This window comes from Pongo abelii, chromosome 12, assembly GCF_028885655.2.
Source record: "Pongo abelii isolate AG06213 chromosome 12, NHGRI_mPonAbe1-v2.0_pri, whole genome shotgun sequence".
Taxonomy (NCBI): Eukaryota; Metazoa; Chordata; class Mammalia; order Primates; family Hominidae; genus Pongo; species Pongo abelii.
The window spans coordinates 50,903,874-50,923,515 of NC_071997.2; positions in this window are offsets into that span (position 1 = coordinate 50,903,874).

Here is a 19,642-nt window from a genome sequence, read left to right on the forward strand (position 1 = left end):
GTGCATGTGTCTTTATAGCAGCATGATTTATAGTCCTTTGGGTATATACCCAGTAATGGGATGGCTGGGTCAAATGGTATTTCTAGTTCTAGATCCCTGAGGAATTGCCACACTGACTTCCACAGTGGTTGAACTAGTTTACAGTCCCACCAACAGTGTAAAAGTGTTCCTATTTCTCCACATCCTCTCCAGCACCTGTTGTTTCCTGACTTTTTAATGATTACCATTCTAACTGGTGTGAGATGGTATCTCATTGTGGTTTTGATTTGCATTTCTCTGATGTCCAGTGATGTTGAGCATTTTTTCATGTGTCTTTTGGCTGCATAAATGTCTTCTTTTGAGAAGTGTCTGTTCATATCTGACAAAGGGCTAATATCCAGAATCTACAATGAACTCAAACAAATTTACAAGAAAAATACAAACAACCCCATCAAAAAGTGGGTGAAGGATATGAACAGCAAAACTAGTTCTGTGAGGAAAGTTTATAGTGATGAGTGTGATCATTAAGACAAAAAAGTAAGATCTCAAGTAAACATCCTAGCTTTACACCTCAAGGAATTAGAAAACAAAGAACAAACAAAGCCCCCAATCAGCAGAAAAAATGGAAAAACAAAGATCAGAGCAGAGCTAAATGAAATGGAGTTGGAAAGTAATAATAATTAGGAAGATCAACAAATGTAACAGTTGGTTCTTTGAAAAGATAAAATTGTTTTTGATAAACAAAAAGCTAGACAAATGTAAAAGAAAGATGACTGAGATAAATAAGCTTTTAAATGAAATAGGAGACATTACAACTGATATAACTTTAGTAAATAGAATAAATTACAACTGATATACAAAGGTTCATAAGCTAATACTAAGGGCAACTACAGGCCAACAAATTTCCCTACAAGAAAGGTGCAGGAACAGATTATTTTACTGGATAATTCTGCCTAATATTTAAGAATGAATTAATATCAATCCTCCTCAAACTCTTCCAAGAAATTGAAGAGGAGGAGAGAACACATCAAAACTCATTTTACATGAGACAAAATCTACACAAGAACACTAAAAGAAAAGAAAATTAGGCCAATATCCATGATGAACATAGATGCAGAAATCCTGTAAACCAAATTCAATAACACATTAAAAAGATTCCCCAACATAAAGTAGGATTTATCCCTCGGACACAAGAATAGTTTAACATATGCAGGTAAATAAATGGGATATACTGAGTCAACAGAATGAAGGATTAAAAACTATACAATCATCTGAATAGTTGCAAAAACCCACATTTGACAAAACTCAACATCCTTTCATAACAAAATCTCTCAATAAATTAGGTATAGAATAAATAAACATCAACATAACAAAGGCCATATATGACAAGTGCATATCAAGCTGATGTCATGGAAAAAATTGAAACCATATCCTCTAAGATCAGGAATAAGACAAGAATGCCCACTCTCACCACTTCTGTTCAACGTAATACTAAATAATCTAGTCAGAGTAATCAGGCAAGAAAAAGAAATAAAAGCATCCAAAACAGAAAGGAAGAAGTTAAATTGTTTCTGTTTGCAGATGACATTGTCTTATATATAGATAATTTTAAAGTCTCCAACAAAATATTGTTAGAACTAGCAAACAAAATCAGTAAAGTGGCAGGATACAAAATTAACATTAAAAAATAGTTGCATTTTTATGCACTGAACAAACTATCTGGAAATAAAATTAATAAAACAATCCCATGCACAATAGCATCAAAAAGAATATAATGTTTATGAATAAATATAATGAAGTAAAGAAAATACTGCTACACTGAAAAATACAAATTTTTGATAAAATAAAAACATAAATTAATGTGAACATTTCTACAATCATGTGTTGGAAAACTTAATATTGATCAAATGTTCATACTACCCAAAGCAATCTACAGATTCAATGCAACCCCTATCTAAATCTCAATGGCATTTTTTTTACAGAAAAATAAACAAAATTCCTAAAACTTATACGAAACAACAAAAGACCCCAAAGAGCCAAAGTAATCTTGAGAAAGAAGAACGAAGATGGAAGCATCACACTTCATTATTTCAGCATACATTACAAAGCCACAGTAATGAAAACAGCAGATACTGGAATAAAAATAGACACATAGGCCAACAATATAATAGAGTCCGTATATAACATCACACACATATGGTCATCTAATCTTCAACATAGATTCTAAGAATATGCGATTGGGAAAAGATAGTCTCTTCGACAAATGGTGTTGGAAAAACTGGATATCGACATGCAAAAGAGTGAAACTGTACTGTTATCTTACACCATGCACAAAAATAAGCTCGAAATTGATTAAAGATTTAAATGTAAGACCTATGGTTCAATGGATATTAAGTTTTAGTTATACAAGATGAATAAGGTCTAGAGATCACTGTACAATAGTGTTCCTAGAGTTAACTGTACATATATACTTAATACAGTGTATACTTACTTAAAACTTTGTTAAAGGGATAGATCTCACGTTATCTGCCCTACCACAATTCAAATTTATTTATTTATTTATTTATTTATTTATTTATTTATTTATGTTTGAGACAGGGTCTCGCTCTGTCACCCAGGCTGGAGTACAGTGGCGCGATCTTGGCTTACTGCAATCTCTGGCCCCCTGGGCTCAAGCTATCCTCCTACCTCAAATTCGCAAGTAGCTGGGTGTGCACCACCATGCCCACCTACTTTTTTTGTGTGTTTTTAGTAGATTTGAGATCTTGCCTGTTGGCTAGGCTGGTCTCAAACTCCTGAGCTCAAGCCATCCACCCAGCTCAGCCTCCCAAAGTGCTGGGATTACAGGGGTGAGCCACCATGCCCAGCCAAAACTTTATTTGATTTTAAGAGAAAAAACTATTAAATAACACTATAGAAACAAGAAGAGACTTTTCACAGAAGAGGAAAAATGAAGTTATTAAACATATGAAAAGTGTCTCAGCTTCCATGGAAATCAGGAGAATACAATTAAAATCAAATCACTTTCCTTTCAGGTTGCAAAAATTAAAAAAGGCTTACAGTAGAAAATGTTGACCAAGCATTTAGAGGAACCGAAAAGAATGTACCCTGCTCATAAGAATCTAAATAAATATGACCACTTTGGAGAGACATTCAGCATTACCTGTTGAGGTTAAAGATACACATCCTCTGATGGGTAGGTACCTAAGAATACTATCACATATATAAACAAGAAAACATACTCAAAAATGGACATAGCAGGACTGTTTATAAGAGTGAAAAATGTAAATATTCACCAATAAAAATCGACTAATATTTTGTGGTATGTAAGTACAATAGAATACACTGTGAAAAATAAACAAATGATAGTTACATGTATTAGAATGAATAAATATCACATAAAATGTTGAGCAAAAACAGTTAATTCCATCAGGATACCATGGTATATGATTTCTTTAAATATTAAATTATTAATTAAAACCTCATATTTTTAACTTTTACATTCGTGAAGAAGTCTAAAAAGATGCATGGTCCTGAAAAACATCAAGTCTAGGTTGGTGGGTATCTTTGGTGTTTAAAGGATGGAATTAGAACAGGATACTGGGGAGCTGAAATTCTATTGGTAGGTTTAGTTGCATGAATGTTGTTATATTATCCTTTACAATTTTTGCATAAATTTGTAAAGTAATTTAAAAACTAAGACAAAATGTGGGGAAAGAAGAGCATTTCCAGAGATGCTTAATGTCTGGAATGTGTCTATGTTTGTGCATAGATATTTTACCGCTATATTAAATATCATATATATCAATATAAATTTCAATAACTTTGATAATTGAGAGGAGAAAACTTTTTTCCCAATTTTTGTCCTTCACCCCAAGTAAATTATCTTTTGTCTTTTAAAAAGACTCCTCTAAAAAATGATACCTGTATGTATATGCACACATACATACACACGGACAGAAATATACATTTATATCACCGGAAAGCAATGAAAAGCAGGAACAGAAGCTAGAAGAGGGCCCATTCTATAAACAAACAAAACTCTCCAACAGGTTTGAATTGCAAGCATCTTACTGCTGCTGCTTATCTGTTCTTACTACAGAAGATAAGAATTGCAAGTTTGAGGCTTTTCACAGATATGGAGACAGAAACCTACAGTTTTTCCGGCTTTTGGTCCTGGACCTGGAGTTCAGAGGAATTAAGAAGTGAAAATAAAAAATGAAAGCTCCCTCAGTGAGAGATTTTCAGAAGAAAGACCCAAATCGGAGTGTAAGCTCAGCATAAGTAATATTACAATAATTTATATCTATTAAAGCAGGCACAGCCATCTTGTTCTTAATCAAGAGTATTTTGGCTTTTCTGGCCCCATGCCCTTATATATTAACTTTCCAATCAACTTGTCAAGATCCATAAAACTTTGCATTCAATTTATAGATTAGAAAATATTAAGTCTTTACAATGTTGGAACTTATGTCTATGAAATGTTTATATCTCTTCTGGTACTTAAATTTTTTTAAATGTTTTTTGGTAAAACCTTATGAAAAAAGGTCAGAAGTCAATGCTTTTTAAAAGATTTATTCTGAGATAATTATAATATTCTTGAAATTGCAAATGATGTCTATTTTTCAAACACATACAAATATTAGGTTGGTGCAAAAGTAATTGCGATTTTTGCAATTACTTATAATGACAATACTTTTAATATATACACATATATTTATAAACACATATATGCATATACACATATATATTCATAGACAACAAATACATATTTGTATATTTATGTGTAATATCAACTTTTCTATTTTTGTATATAATGTTATACACAGGGTTATTATAATATATGTAATTTGTTTTTCATTATTTAATATAGAAAAATAGACGCCTTAATAAAAGAAAAAACCCATTTAACCACAATCGGTATTAGGAAAACTAAAACATTAATAGTGAAGTTGAACATATATATTAACCTCTCACAAATGACAAAGTTTTCTTTGCGCCTCACCAGAAGTAACAAAAATTCTGAATTTTGTGAATAAATTTGCCTGTGTATTTCTTTATGCTTGAACTCTCTATGATTTTCCAAATAATAAAATAGAATTTTTTGGTATTTGGTTAACCTACCTATAAACATAATATTAAAATGTATTATGCTCCTGCAATTTGTTTTTTTATTAGGTCTTTTTGATGTCTTCTAAAATACATATATTTCATTTTGTGACTATAGCATATTACTCAATATCCTCTGAATGAACTTTTATGTACTTTCTAGTTATAGACTACTACAAATAATGCCGTTATGCCCATTCTTATTAATAAATACACCTCTTTCTGGATATGAACAAGAACCTCTCAAGGTTAAATACTTAGGACAAATTTGCTGAAAGGAGACATGTCTCTCAAAGGACTTATGAATCTTAAACATGATCAGATAGTGCTGGAAGTTTCCCCCTAGTAATTATAGCCTCTTTACAACCTTATCAGCACGGTGAGCCATTCCTATCAGGGAGTGGTGTGAACCCTTCTGAAATCAGTGTCCAGCCAGCAAAGGGTCCACCTTGCAAATATGCCTTTCTAAAGATGGGATTCTCAAGCCCGCTATGTTAACTCTTTTCTTCACAATCTCCTATTGGGTAATTTTAACACACAACTTTTTAAGGGTTCTCTTATGTTACTCCTTATTTCTGCTGGCACCTTTTCTTGTTTCTTTATACGCTTTATGATTCTTGATTTGTCTGATCTTAATCACAGAAATCCTGGAGCTAATGGGTTGTGAGTATTTTCCTCTGAAACATGTTTGGATTTATTCCTCTAGGAATTTGAGGGTGTTACTAAATCTAACAGTGCTCAACTGTGCAGTTGATGTAAATCCAAACCACAAACTCAAATGAGTCAAAATATAGTTACAATTTCTGAAGACATATATGTGTTTTCTTCCAAACAGTGTCACCATGGAGACAGACATTCTCTTTGTTTACATGATTTATTAGCATGTGTATGCTTTTTGGCTCATCGTTTACTTAACATGTCTTCGAAGTCCCAGCTTTATTAAGTGGAGACCAATTCCACCTCCCACACTGTGCAGGGCTTGAGGGCTTTTAGTTTGCTTTCCTTGTAGGCTCTATAAAACCTGGTGCTTGAGGTTCCTGCTAATGGCAGATGCTCCAGGGTAGTCTAGTTTTACGATTTCAGTTGCCACTCTTACTTCAGCTCATTCGTAGATTTTTGGAGCCTCAGAAATTACTCATACTTTCTTGTGATTTTCAAAAGTAGATGTTTTTTGATAATTGGATTTTAGAAAACTCTGGTCTCCTTCACCTTGTTGAAAGCAGAAATGTTGGATTCATTTCTCAATTTCATTGCTTTCTTTTTTAAATTTCCCATGATTCTGTCTCGGTTTTCATACTACTCTGCTCCAAATTCTCTAGGACTTGAATTTTTAAAAATATTTTTCCTGATATTAGTGCATTTGTTTCATTTGTTTCTTGTTTAATAATAAATGTATGTATCCATATAAATTTTACTTTTGAATGCTGGTTTTGAAACATAACAAATATTGATAAAAAGTGTGCTAGATATGGCTTTTCCTGCAATAAAGAAAAGAGAGAAAGGAAGGAAGGAAGGAGGGAGGGAAGGAAGGAAGGAGGGGAGGGAGGGAGGGAAGGAAGGGAAGGAGGGAGGGAGGAAAGGAAGGAAGGAAGGAAGGAAGGAAGGAAGTTCCAAATCTCTTTTCAAAGAATCTGCTCACACATCTCGCATTCTGTGAACAGGGAAAACTGGGGAAGAATTCTGGACTATTTAAAATTCCCTATTGTATGTTTTGTTTCACTCTGTACTACACCTGCAGAATACTTGCTCCTGTAGAACCCTGCAATTTACATTTTTGTGTGCTTAAGTAATATCTATTTCATGCAATGTGGAAATTCATGGATTCTCAAATTGAACTTATATGTTAAGTCTCAATAAGCATTTTTGAATGGCTTACTGAATAAGGGAATACATGATAAATGGTTGGTTTACTTTTCCAAAATTTCATTCCATTAGAAAAAGGTGGGAGGAATATTTTTTCCCGAAATATCAATGAAGCATTACTTTTCCTATATTTAGAACTTTTGAAATGATCTCCCATAGACTCTTTCGTAAAATGTATGTGCTCAGGCCCAAACCCAGGAGAGCAGCTACAAATAATTGTGGAAGAAACTTTTTAAAATTTAGAGCTTAAATTATGTGCCAATATAGACTTTTTCTTAGTCCTGAAAAAGAAAGTTGATGTAAACTTAAACAAAAAAAATTCAGAACTCAAAAAAGCCAGGAATGTATGTCTATCTATTAACCATACATCTTGTAGACGAGTGAGAGAAAGATCCTGAAAGCTCATATAATACAATGTGATCATTAGTTAACAGGACACTGTGGTATTGTATGCAGGTAACATTCATGATGTCTTAGGAAATCAAGGATAGCTGAAAGAAGGGCCCAATGACAGGGAAAGGAAGGAACGGGATTTTGATGGGCATGATCTCATATAGAATATAAGGATTATAAATAATGCCACCTATTAGAGGCTAGTGTGTAATAAAGACAATTTATTTAGGGGACATAAATAAAAATACTCTTAAAGAAAACTATGATCAGTTGTCAGTTTAAAAAAAAACTTGCAAACCTATACCCAGAATGTAGTTTCAGTCACTGTTGTCACATTAAACAATATAAAACCAAGGTACTGAACATGAAAATATAAAGGGACATACATTTTCCCCTTTTCCGGTGTCTGATGTTTGTGTGGACAGAGAGTTGGTACTTCAGTGACGTAAATGTATGATGTGAAGACTCTTGAGTGGTTTTTAGGCTTGTAACATTCTGTTATTTGACATACTATAGTGTATGCAAATTATACCAAGTTGCAGGAAAATTCTATTTCCTTTATACTTTTGGAAACATCACTAAATTATGAAGTACAACAGGTTAAAAGCCTGAACTTGAAAAACACAGACACCTAGGTTCAAATTATAACTCTACTATTTATTAGTTTTTTGACTGGACAACTGTAAGATGCACTTTCCCATATGGGAAGCTCACTGTATAACAATGAAAATTAAATTAGATTAAATGTAGTGTTGCTTAACCTATACATATTATTTCAATCTGTTTTGTGAATTATTTAAAAAATCCACTGCCTGTTTAACATTTTACAAATTACTTTCTCATGGTTTTATTTTTGTTCCCATCTTAGAGCTAAAACTCAGATGAATAATTATTTGTCTATTTGTTAAAGTATAAATAAGTAAGTAAACACATAAATAGTGTAGTCAACATCATCCCCTGTATATTCTGGCACCAAATCTCATAATTTATAAAAATGATCACTGGAGGCTTGTAGGTTTGACCACACTAAGCCCTGGTAACAACTGAGCTTAAAAAATGGGAAGGTGTGTTCTGTCTGATTTTTTTCTGTACATTTCATATTCTCCTTTCCTTTCTTTTTCTGCCAACAAATATTCAATTTTTTATATCTACCCAGTTGCTTTCTCGAAGACTTTCTCAAAAAGTTTCCATCCTTCAAAACTGCCTTCTGAAGAGTCAAGCAGATAGTCATTTATACTTTTTTATATTTTAGTGCTGACAAGGCGGGAAGTTTTTTTCACATTTGTCTATTTATTCGTTTATTTATTTACTTATTGTCCCTACATCTTGCTGGTTTTTACACTCCCTTGGTATATTTTTAAACATTCACGTTCTGGTTCCTCAAATTATGTGGACTGGATCAAAACTTTTCTAGGGTGTTGTTTATGTAATATTTTTATTTAAAAACTTCCAATGAATATGATGATCACTTAGGTCAAAAGCTATTGCCAATCCCAATCTTTCTATTTAAAATACATGTCTTAAAGTGGATTTGGATGGCTTCTAAGATTCTTTTTAAATCAAAAATTCTGAAATCAGCAAATGTTAGAACTAAAGAGAATCTGAGACTCTTTGCTCTAGCCTAGTGGCTTGCGAGTATGTTTACCAGGGACACTGTGTTCTGTGCTAGTGCCTTAGGACTCACTACTATGTGTGGTCTTGAGGCTAAGTGGCTAAGGCTTTGACTTCACTTTTATGTTTGTGTTCTAAGATCCTGCAAAATGTATTGGTCTGGTTGTGGTAGAATCAAAGTATTCTGTCCCTTTCCTTTGCTAGACCCAGCCTTTCTTTTTTTCTGAAATATAATGTCAGAGATAATTGAGATGATGGTGATCTACTTAAAATAATATAGAGGTTTATCTTGTTATTTATACATAAAGTTAATTTCAGGTCTTTGAGAATCTGATTCTTTTATTCATTTATTTTTTGAAGACATTGTATGATTCTGGGAAGTGAAAATCTAAAGGTAGATTTCTTTTCCCTAGGGAACTGAACAAAACATCTTTGAAATAGCGGCCAGAGGTCAAAACCAATTATCTTCTATGAATTGGTCTTGGGTCTGAATTAAATGACTCTGAGGTCCCCTATGGCAAAGAGTAACTGTAAGTCAGTCTCAAAGACTGGGAGGTGCGGGTACAATACTCAAGCAAATGCCCCTCATCAACTTTCCATTAACATGGAATATTTCATACAAATGTCTCTATCATTCTATGCTCCTTATGAGTTGCGACCCAATTTTTAGTTATCATTGCTGAGAAATAAATGGAATGGTCTCCTCTTATGCTACCACAAATCCTTTCACTTTCTATACATAAAACTTGCAATATGTTTATAGACCTATTTTTAAGTATCTGCACCTCCTAAGTTTTCCAGTGACTAGTAGTACTGTCAGCAGCTAGCATGTTTCATTCTATGGGCCAATAATTATTCATGTAGCCTGCAACAATGAGTGTTTTATTAATTTATTAATACTTGCCATGAGCTAGTGGAGGGGTTAAGTGTATTCTGTTCCTTTTGTTACTGTGATAAGCAGCTTGCAAGGGTAATTTCATAACTTCATAACAAACTTACTAACATAGCTATTTTGATTGTTAGCATCATAATCATCACCATCATCCGCATTTCCAGGGGAGAACAGTGAAGTGTGGGGGAGCTGACTAGTTCAGAATCATATAGCTACTAATTTGCAAAGACAGGACTCGAACACAAAGCTCATACCCATAGCTACTACAGAATTCTAAGCCATAATGGCCATCCATCTAAACTTTCACTACTGCATTTATTTTTAATAAATGAAGAAATAATGATCAAAGACTTATAGTTAAACTCATAATTTTATTGGTTATAAAAGCTATTTACAATTGCAGTTAGAAATGGACACAGAGAAAAATGATTACTACTATAGAAATAAATATTTAAAGTACATCCTTATCCATAGAAGATGAGAGAATGTACCTGGAAGATAATTAGTTTCTGTGACTTCGAACGTTCATAAGTCTGATATTCCTTGAATGTCAGTTTTGAAATTTAGAAACTTCAACCTCTAATTTAAAAAAAATTTCTCAAATTGGGCTATTCACCTGTTTTTCTTTTAATTTAAATAACTGCTTTTACTGACATCAGGTCAAATGCAATTGGGTCCTACTAACCGGAATAGTGAATAAAAGCCAAGTCCATGGGATGACAATGGACTATCTGGTCTTCTGCAATTGTTTCCAGATTGAAATAGCTTAGCTACATATTTATTTTGTCCTGGTGACCTGATTTACATTTATATAATTTGAATAGTCATTGATATAGAGATATTTTTCTTTATGGGCCTAAAATAATTGGCTGGGAAGATCCCACAATTAAGAGTACCACATTCTAGTAATTCATCAGTAATTAAACTCTTGAAATTTATAGGAGTTTTACTTGAAAGATTTTGTCCTGGTACCTTAATGGTTTACTGGTCTGTTCCAAGAGAACACTTTCATTTTAAAAGAGAATATTGATTTTACTATATCTCCTTTTAGGACTTCATTTTTTGTTGTTTTATGCTGGTTTTAAATTTTAACCTGGTTTATACAATGTAATCTATTTTAATGGTTTAAAGGCATTACATTAAGATAATTTGCTTCCTCTGAACTGAATATTTTTAGCTCATTCTAAAATGCTGAATTTCTTAATTGAATATATTACTTAATGGAATATAGTTTCCAATAAAATCTCTATACATTTCAGAAGTATATTTTCTGCATTATTAGAAAATGATTTTCTTATTTTATACACTCACAAACATACACACATACGCTGTATTATAGTATCACTATAGATGACTCTATCAGTATGCATTCAAGTTTTAAGGATGTATTATCAAAATATTGCTGATTATTATTATTAATTTTATAAGAGATGGACAAAAAAGTAATAAAAATATATAGATAAAGAATGAAAAGTGGTTTGCATAATTCATCACTATTAAAACTTATATTTGGCTCTATGCATACCATTCAAAGTTGTAAAGTAGATAAATTTTAGTCTTTGCAATTCTATACCTTGGCCAAATCCAGCACGATGTTAAATTACTATCAGCTCCCTTTTTTATGTTGATTGACACAAAATCAATCAGATTCCTATTTTTATTATAACTATTTTATTTGACATATTAAGCAAATGAATTAATAATATAAAAGAAACATTCATTCTTTTTTTTTCTAATTCTTAAGGTGAAATCAGAAGAGATTTGGAGCAGATCACACATATACAGGCAGCATAGGTACTCAGAGGAGGCAATCTAGCAAATAACAACCCTTTAGGACCTTAAAGTGCTACTATCAGATTTGCATTATAGACTCTCTTTCTTGCATAGTACCCCTTTTAAAGAGAATGTCAGTTTAGTTAGGCAAACATACAGTCTATATAATGTATTTTTAAAAATTGTGATAAGAACACTGAAAATGAGATATATACTCTTAACAATTTTTTGTATTTTGTACTTAAAAATAAATAAAGAGGCCGAGCATGGTGGGTCACACCTGTAATCCCAGCACTTTGGGAGGCTGAGGCCAGCAGATCATGAGGTCAAGAGATCGAGAACATCCTGGCCAACATGATGAAACCACGTCTCTACTAAAAATACAAAAATTAGCTGGGTGTGGTGGTGCTCGCGTGTAGTCCCAGATACTGTGGAGGCTGAAGCAGAAGAATAGCTTGAACCTGGGAGGCAGAGGTTGCAGTGAGCCGAGATCGCGCCACTGCACTCCAGCCTGGCAACAGAGTGAGACTCCGTCTCAAAAAAAAAATAATAAAATAAATAAATAAATGGGATACTATGCATGAAATACACTTGTGTATTTAAGCACAAAATTATTTAAGTGCCTTTAATTAATAAGGCAAAACACTGTCCAGCAAATCTCTGGAACTTACTCATCTCGTATAACTGAAACCTGATACTTGTTGAACAGCAATCTCTCATTTCCTGCTTCCCTCTGCCCCAGCAACCACCATTGTACTTTCTGTTTCTGTAAGTTTGGCTACTTTAGATATTTCATATAAGGATAATCATACAGTACAGTTGATCCTTTTTGAACAACCTGGATTGGAGCTGTGAGAGTCCACTTAGAGTTTCTTCTACCTCTGCCACCTCTGAAACAGCAGGACCAATCCCTCCTAATTTTCCTTATCACAGCCTACTCAGTGTGAAGATAATGAGGATGAAGTTCTTGACAATCATGTACTTTCACTTAATGGACGGTAGATATATTTTTTATGATTTTCTTAATGTTTTATCTAGTTTACTATAAAAATACAATATATAACATATAACATAAAAATATGTGTTAATCAACTGCTTATGTTATCGGTAAGGCTTGCCATCAAAAGTAGACTATTAGTAGTCAAGTTTTTCGAAAGTCCAAGTTATATATAAATTTTCGACTGCATGGTGGGGGTGGGGAGTCAGTGCCTTTAACCACTTTGTTGTTCAAGGGTCAACTGCATTGTGTTTTGGTAACTGGCTTATTTCATTTAACAGAATGTTCAAGCTTCATCCATGTTTTAGCATATATCAGAATTTCCCTCTTTTTTAAGGCTGAATAATATTCCATTGTTTGGACAGACCACATTCTGCTTATCCATTCATCCATTGATGGACACTTGTGTTGCTTCTACATTTTAGCTATTGTGAATAATACTGCTATGAACATATATATGAAAACATCTTTTCAAGACCCTGCTTTCAATACTTTTGGGGATACACTCAGAAGTTAAATTGCTGGATGATATGGTATTCTATTTTTTTTTTTTTTTAAGGAACCACCATACTATTTTCCCCAGCAATTGTACCATTTTACTTTCCCACAGTGTTTAAGGGTTCCAATTTCTTCACATTCTTGTCAACACTTATTATTTTCTGTTTTTTTTTTATTAGTAGTCATCTATTGGTGTGAGGTGGTATTTCATTGTAATTTTGATTTGCATTTCCCTACTAATTAGTGATATTGAGAATCTTTTTATGTGCTTTTTGGCCATTTGTCTATCTTCTTTGAAGAAATGTCTATTGAAGTCTTTTGTCCATTTTTGAATCAAGTTTTTTTTTTTTAATTGTTGACTTTTGGAAGTTCTCAACATAGTCTGAATATTAATTCCTTAGACAAAATCTACAAATATTTTCTTTCATTCTGTGGGTTGCCTTTTACTCTGTTAATATTCTCTTTTGAAGTACATATTTTAAAAATATTCATGAGTCCGATTTTTCTATTTTTGTTGTTGTTGTTGTTGCTGTTGCCTATGCCTTTGGTGTTGTATCCAAGAAATCATCACAAATTCAATGTCATGAAGCTTTTACCCCATGTTTTCTCCTAACAGTTTTACAGCTTTAGGTCTTACACTTAGTCTTCGATCCATTAATTTTTTGTGTATTGTATTATGTAAGGGTCCAACTTCATTTTTTTCATGCAGAGATTCCAGCGTCGTTTGTTGAGACGATTGTACTTCCCCCTTTGAGTGATTTTGACACTCTTCTAAAAAAATCATTTGACCATATATGTGAGGGTTTATTTCAATGCTTTCATTTGTCTAAATGGCTATCTTTATTCTGGTACCACAATCTTTTGATCCTCCAGCTTTGTTCTTTGTTTTTAAGATTGCTTCAGTTATTTGGGGTCCCTTGAATTTCCATAAGACTTATAGGAAAAGGTTCTCTATTTCTGCAAAAAAAAAAAAAACAGTGGAATTTTGATAGGAATTGCACTAAATCTGTAGATCATTTTGGGTGGCACTGACATCTTAACAACATTAATTCTAATTCATGATCATGGGATTTGTTTTCATTTGTTTATTTAAATTTTTTTTTCGGCCGGGCCTGGTGGCTCACGCCTCTAATCCCAGCATTTTGGGAGGCTGAGGCGGGTGAATCATGAGGTCAAGAGATCGAGACCATCCTGGCCAACATGGTGATACCCCGTCTCTACAAAAAATACAAAAATTAGCTGCCTGTAGTCCTAGCTTTCAGGAGGCTGAGGCAGGAGAATCGCTTGAACCCAGGAGGCGGATGTTGCAGTGACCTGAGATCACGCCACTGCACTCCAGCCTGGCGACAGAGTGAGACTCCCAAAAAAAAAAAAAAAAAAATTCAGTTAATTCTGGAGTCTTTCATTCATTTTCATGAAATTGTAAATGAAATTGTCTTTATAATCGCTACACAGATTGTTTATTGTTAATATATAGAAATGCAACGGATTTTTGCATGTTGATTTTGCATCCAACTACTTTGCTGAATCCATTGATTACTTATTTTTTTGTGAAATATTTAAAGTTTTCTACATATAAAATCATTGCATCTGTGAGCAGATACCATTTCACTTCTTCCTTCCCATTTTGGATGCCTTCTATTTTTATTCTTTCCTAAGTTCTCTGGGTAGAATTTTTATTACAATGTTAAACAGAAATGGTAAGTATAGGCATCATTGTCTTATTCCTCATATTAGAGGAAAAACTTTCTGATTTTCACCATTGAGGGTGATGTTTGCTGTAATAGTTCATTATATTCTTAGTTTGTTGAGTTTTTTATCATGATAGGCTATTATATTTTGTTAAAAGTTTTTTTCTGTGTCAATTGAGATGATCATTTTTTTCCTTCATTCTGGTAATGTGGTGTATTAGATTGATTAATTTTTGTATTTTCGTATAGTATAACATCCTGGTATTCTTGAAATAAGTCTCACTTGCTCATGGCGTATAGTCCTTTTAACACACTACAGACTTTGGTTTGCTATTGTTTTGTTGAGTATTTTGGCTTCAATGTTCATAAGGAATTGGTCTGCAGTTTTATTTTCCTGTGGTTTCTTTGGCTTTGGTACCATGGTAATACTGGCCTAATAGAATGAGTTAGAAAGTGTTAAATTCTCTCCAAGTTTTTGGGCAAAGTTTGGGAAGAATGGATATAAGTTATTTAAATGTTAAATGAAATTTGCCAGTGAAGCCATCAGGTTCAGTCTTTTATGTTATTGGGAGATTTTTAAACTGACTCAGTCTCCTTTCTACTTATAAATCTATTAAAATTTTCTATTTCTTCGTAATTTATTCTTGGTAGGTTTTGTGAATCTAGAAATTTGTTCATTTCATCTAGGTTATCTAATTTGTTGACATACAATTGTTCATATTAATGTCATAATAATTGATCCGTAGAATCAATAACAATGCCACAACTTTTTTTTTCTGATCTTACACAAATGTGAGTCTTTTTTTGTAGTCCATCTAGCTAAAGGTTTGCCAGTTTTACTCATTTTTTTCATGAAACCAACTTATGTTTTCTCTTGCTTTTTTCTTTTTTTTTCTATCCTCTATTTCGTTAAGTTCTGCTCTAATTTTTATTTTTTCATTGTTTCTGCTAGGCTTTGTGTTTAGTTTGTTCTTTCTTTCTAGTTCCTTAAATTGTAAAGATGAAGCTGTTGATTTAAAATCTTTCTCTTTTTTAATGTAAGCATGTATAGCTGTAAATTTTTCCTTTAGCAGTCTTTTATTTACTGCATATGTTTTAATATATTGGGTTTCTGTTTTCATTCTTGTTTAAGTATTTTCTTATTTCCCTTTGTTATCTGCTTTGATTCATTGTTTAGTTGAGTGCATTGTTGTATTTTCAGAGATTTGTGAATTTTCCAGTTTCACTTCTGTCAGTGATTTCAAACTCAATTCTGTTGTGATGAGGGAAGATACTTTGAATGATATTCGCTTTTTAAAATATATTGAGACTTAATTTGTGGCCTAACATATGATTTACGTGCAAAATGTTCCATGTATACTTGAAATCAATATGTATATGGTTGTTATTGTGTAGATTGGTCTGAGAATGTCTGTTTGATCTAATTAGTTTATTGCGTTGTTTAAATCCTTTACTTTCTTACCTGTTTTCTGTCTTGGTTATTCTAATCCATTATTGAGAGCATTGAAACATTCAATGATTATTGTACTATTGTATATTGGTAGTACTTTATATTTGTAATGCTGTATATTTCTCCTTTTAAGTCTATTAGTTTTTGCCTTATATATTTTTGTGGTCTATCATTAAGTGTATAAACGTTTATGATCATTATACTTCCTTGCTTTATTGAAACTTTTAATATGTAGTGCTCTTTTTGTCCCTTGTCAACTTTTGTATTTTGATTTTGTTTTTTCTGATATTAGTATAAGCATCCCTGCCCTCTTTTGGTAATTATTTGCATGAAATATCTTTTTCATTTGCAACTTAAAAGGATGTTTTTGTGTCCTTGGACCTAAAGTGAGGTTTTTCGGAATAGCATGTATGAGGATCATATGTTCTTATCCATTGACTCAACCTCCATCTTTTGTTTGGAGATTTCAGTCTATTACATTTAAAGTTATTGCTGATAAGGAGGGACTTCTGTCATTTTGATATTTGTTTTTTATATGTCTTACAGTTTTTGTTTTTTGTTCCTCATTTCCTGTATTACTGTCAGCCTTTTGTATTTAATTTTTGTTTGTAGTGAAATATTTAAATTCCTTTGTCATCCTTTTTGTATGTATTCTTATGGATTTGTGGTTACCATGGGGATTACATTTAACATTCTAAAGTTATAATAATCTAATTGGAATTGATACCAGTTAAACTTCAATAGCATTAAAAAACTCTGCTCCTTTCCACCTCCACCCTACCCATTTCAGTTGGTGTCACAAAATTATAGCCTTATAGATTATGTCCCCAAACATAAAGTAATAATTATTTTAATTGCATTAGTCTCTTAAATTTTATAGGAAACAAAATTTAGAGTTATAAATCCAAATTATAATAACACTGGTTTTCCATGCTGCTATAAAGACACATGCACACGGATGTTTATTGCAGCACTATTCACAATAGCAAAGACTTAGAACCAAGCCAAATGTCCAATGATGATAGACTGAATTAAGAAAATGTGGCATATATACACCATGGAATACTATGCAGCCATAAAAAATGATGAGTTCATGTCCTTTGTAGGGACACGGATGAAGCTGGAAACCATCATTCTCAGCAAACTATCACACGGATAAAAAACCAAACAACGTATGTTCTCACTCATAGGTGGGAATTGAACAATGAGAACACATGGACACAGGAAGGGGAACATCACACACCAGGGCCTGTTGTGGGGTGGGGGGAAGGGTGAGGGATAGCATTAGGTGATATACCTAATGTTAAATGATGAGTTAATGGGTGCAGCACACCAACATGGCACATGTATACATATGTAACTAACCTGCACGTTGTGCACATGTACCCTAAAACTTAAAGTATAATAAAAAAAATAATAACACTGGTTTTCAGAATGTATCATTCTCTTAAATCATGTAAAGGACAAAATGTGAAGTTATAAACTGTTGTTAAAATAATACTAGCTATTATAATTACCCATGTATTTACCTGTCCTGAGATGTTAATTTTTCTTTTTTAAATTTTACTTTAAGTTTTGGGATACATGTGCAGAAGGCACAGGTTATATAGGTATACATGTGCCATGGTGGTTTGCTGCAACTATCAACCTGTCATCTGGGTTTTAAGCCCCACATGCATTAGGTATTTGTCCTAATGCTCTCCCTCCCCTTGGCCCCCACCCCTGATAGGCCCCTGTGTATGATGTTCCCCTCCCTGTGTCCATGTGTTCTCATTCTTCAATGAGCAATTGTGAATGGAAGAACTCTTACCTATGAGTGAGTACATGTGGTGTTTGGTTTTCTGTTCCTCTGTTAGTTTGCTGAGAATGATGGCTTCTAGCTTCATCCATGTCCCTGCAAAGGACATGATCTCATTCTTTTTGATGGCTGCATGGTATTCTATGGTGTATAAGTGCCACACCTTTTTATCCAGTCTATCATTCATGGACATTTGGGTTGGTTCCAAGTCTTTGCTATTGTAAATAGTGCTGCAATAAACATATGTGTGCATGTGTCTTTATAGAATGATTTATAATCCTTTGGGTATATACCCAGTAATGGGATTCCTGGGTCAAATGGTATTTCTGGTTCTAGATCCTACAGGAATCACCACACTATCTCCCACAATGGTTGAACTAATTTGCAATCCCATTAAACAGTGTAAAGCATTCCTATTTCTCCACAGCCTCACCAGCATCAGTTGTTTCCTGACTTTTTAATAACCGTCATTCTAACTGGCTTGAGATGTATCTCATTGTGGTTTTGATTTGCATTTGTCTAATGACCAGTGATGAAGAGCTTTTTTTCATATGTTTGTTGGCCTTATAAATGTCTTCTTTTGAGAAGTGTCTCTTCATATCCTTCACTCACTTTTTGATGTTTTTTTTTTCTTGTAAATTTGTTTAAGTTCCTTGTACATACTGGATATTAGTCCTCTGACAGATGAGTAGACTGCAACAATTTTCTCCCATTCTGTAGGTTGCCTGTTCACTCTGACAATAGTTTCTTTTGCTGTACTGCAGCTCTTTAGTTTAATTAGATCCCATTTGTCAATTTTGGCTTTTGTTGCAATTGCTTTTAGTGTTTGAGTCATGAAATCTTTGCCCATGCCTATGTCCTGAATAGTACTGCCTAGGTGTTCTTCTAGGGATTTTATGGTTTTGAGTTTTACATTTAAGTCTTTAATTGATCTTGAATTAATTTTTGTATAAGGTATAAGGAAGGGGCCCAGTTTCTGTTTTCTGCATATGGCTAGCCAGTTTTCTCTATACCACTTATTAAATAGGGAATTCTTTCCCCATTGCTTGTTTTTGTCAGATTTGTTGAAGATCAGATGGTTGCAGATGTGTGGGGTTATTTCTAAGGTCTCTATTCTGTTCCATTGGTCTGTATATTTGTTTTTGTATCAGTACCATGCTGTTTTGGTTACTGTAGCCTTGTAGTATAGTTTGAAGTCAGGCAGCATGATGCCTCCAGCTCTGTCCTTTTTGCTTAGGATTGTCTTCTCTATAGGGGATCTTTTTTAGTTCCATATGAAATGTAAGTAGTTTTTTCTAACTTTGCAAAGGAAGTCAGTGGTAGCTTGATGGGAATAGCATGAATCTATAAATTACTTTGGGCAATATGGTCATTTTCACAATATTGATTCTTCCTATCCATGAGAATGGAATTTTTTTTCCATTTGTTTGTGCCCTCTCTTGTTTCCTTGAGCATTGATTTGTAGGTCTTCTTGAAGAGGTCCCTCACATCCCTTGTAAGTTGGATTCCTAGGTATTTTATTCTCTTTGTAGCAATTGTGAATGAGAGTTCACTCATGATTTGGATCTCTGCTTGTCTCTTGTTGGTG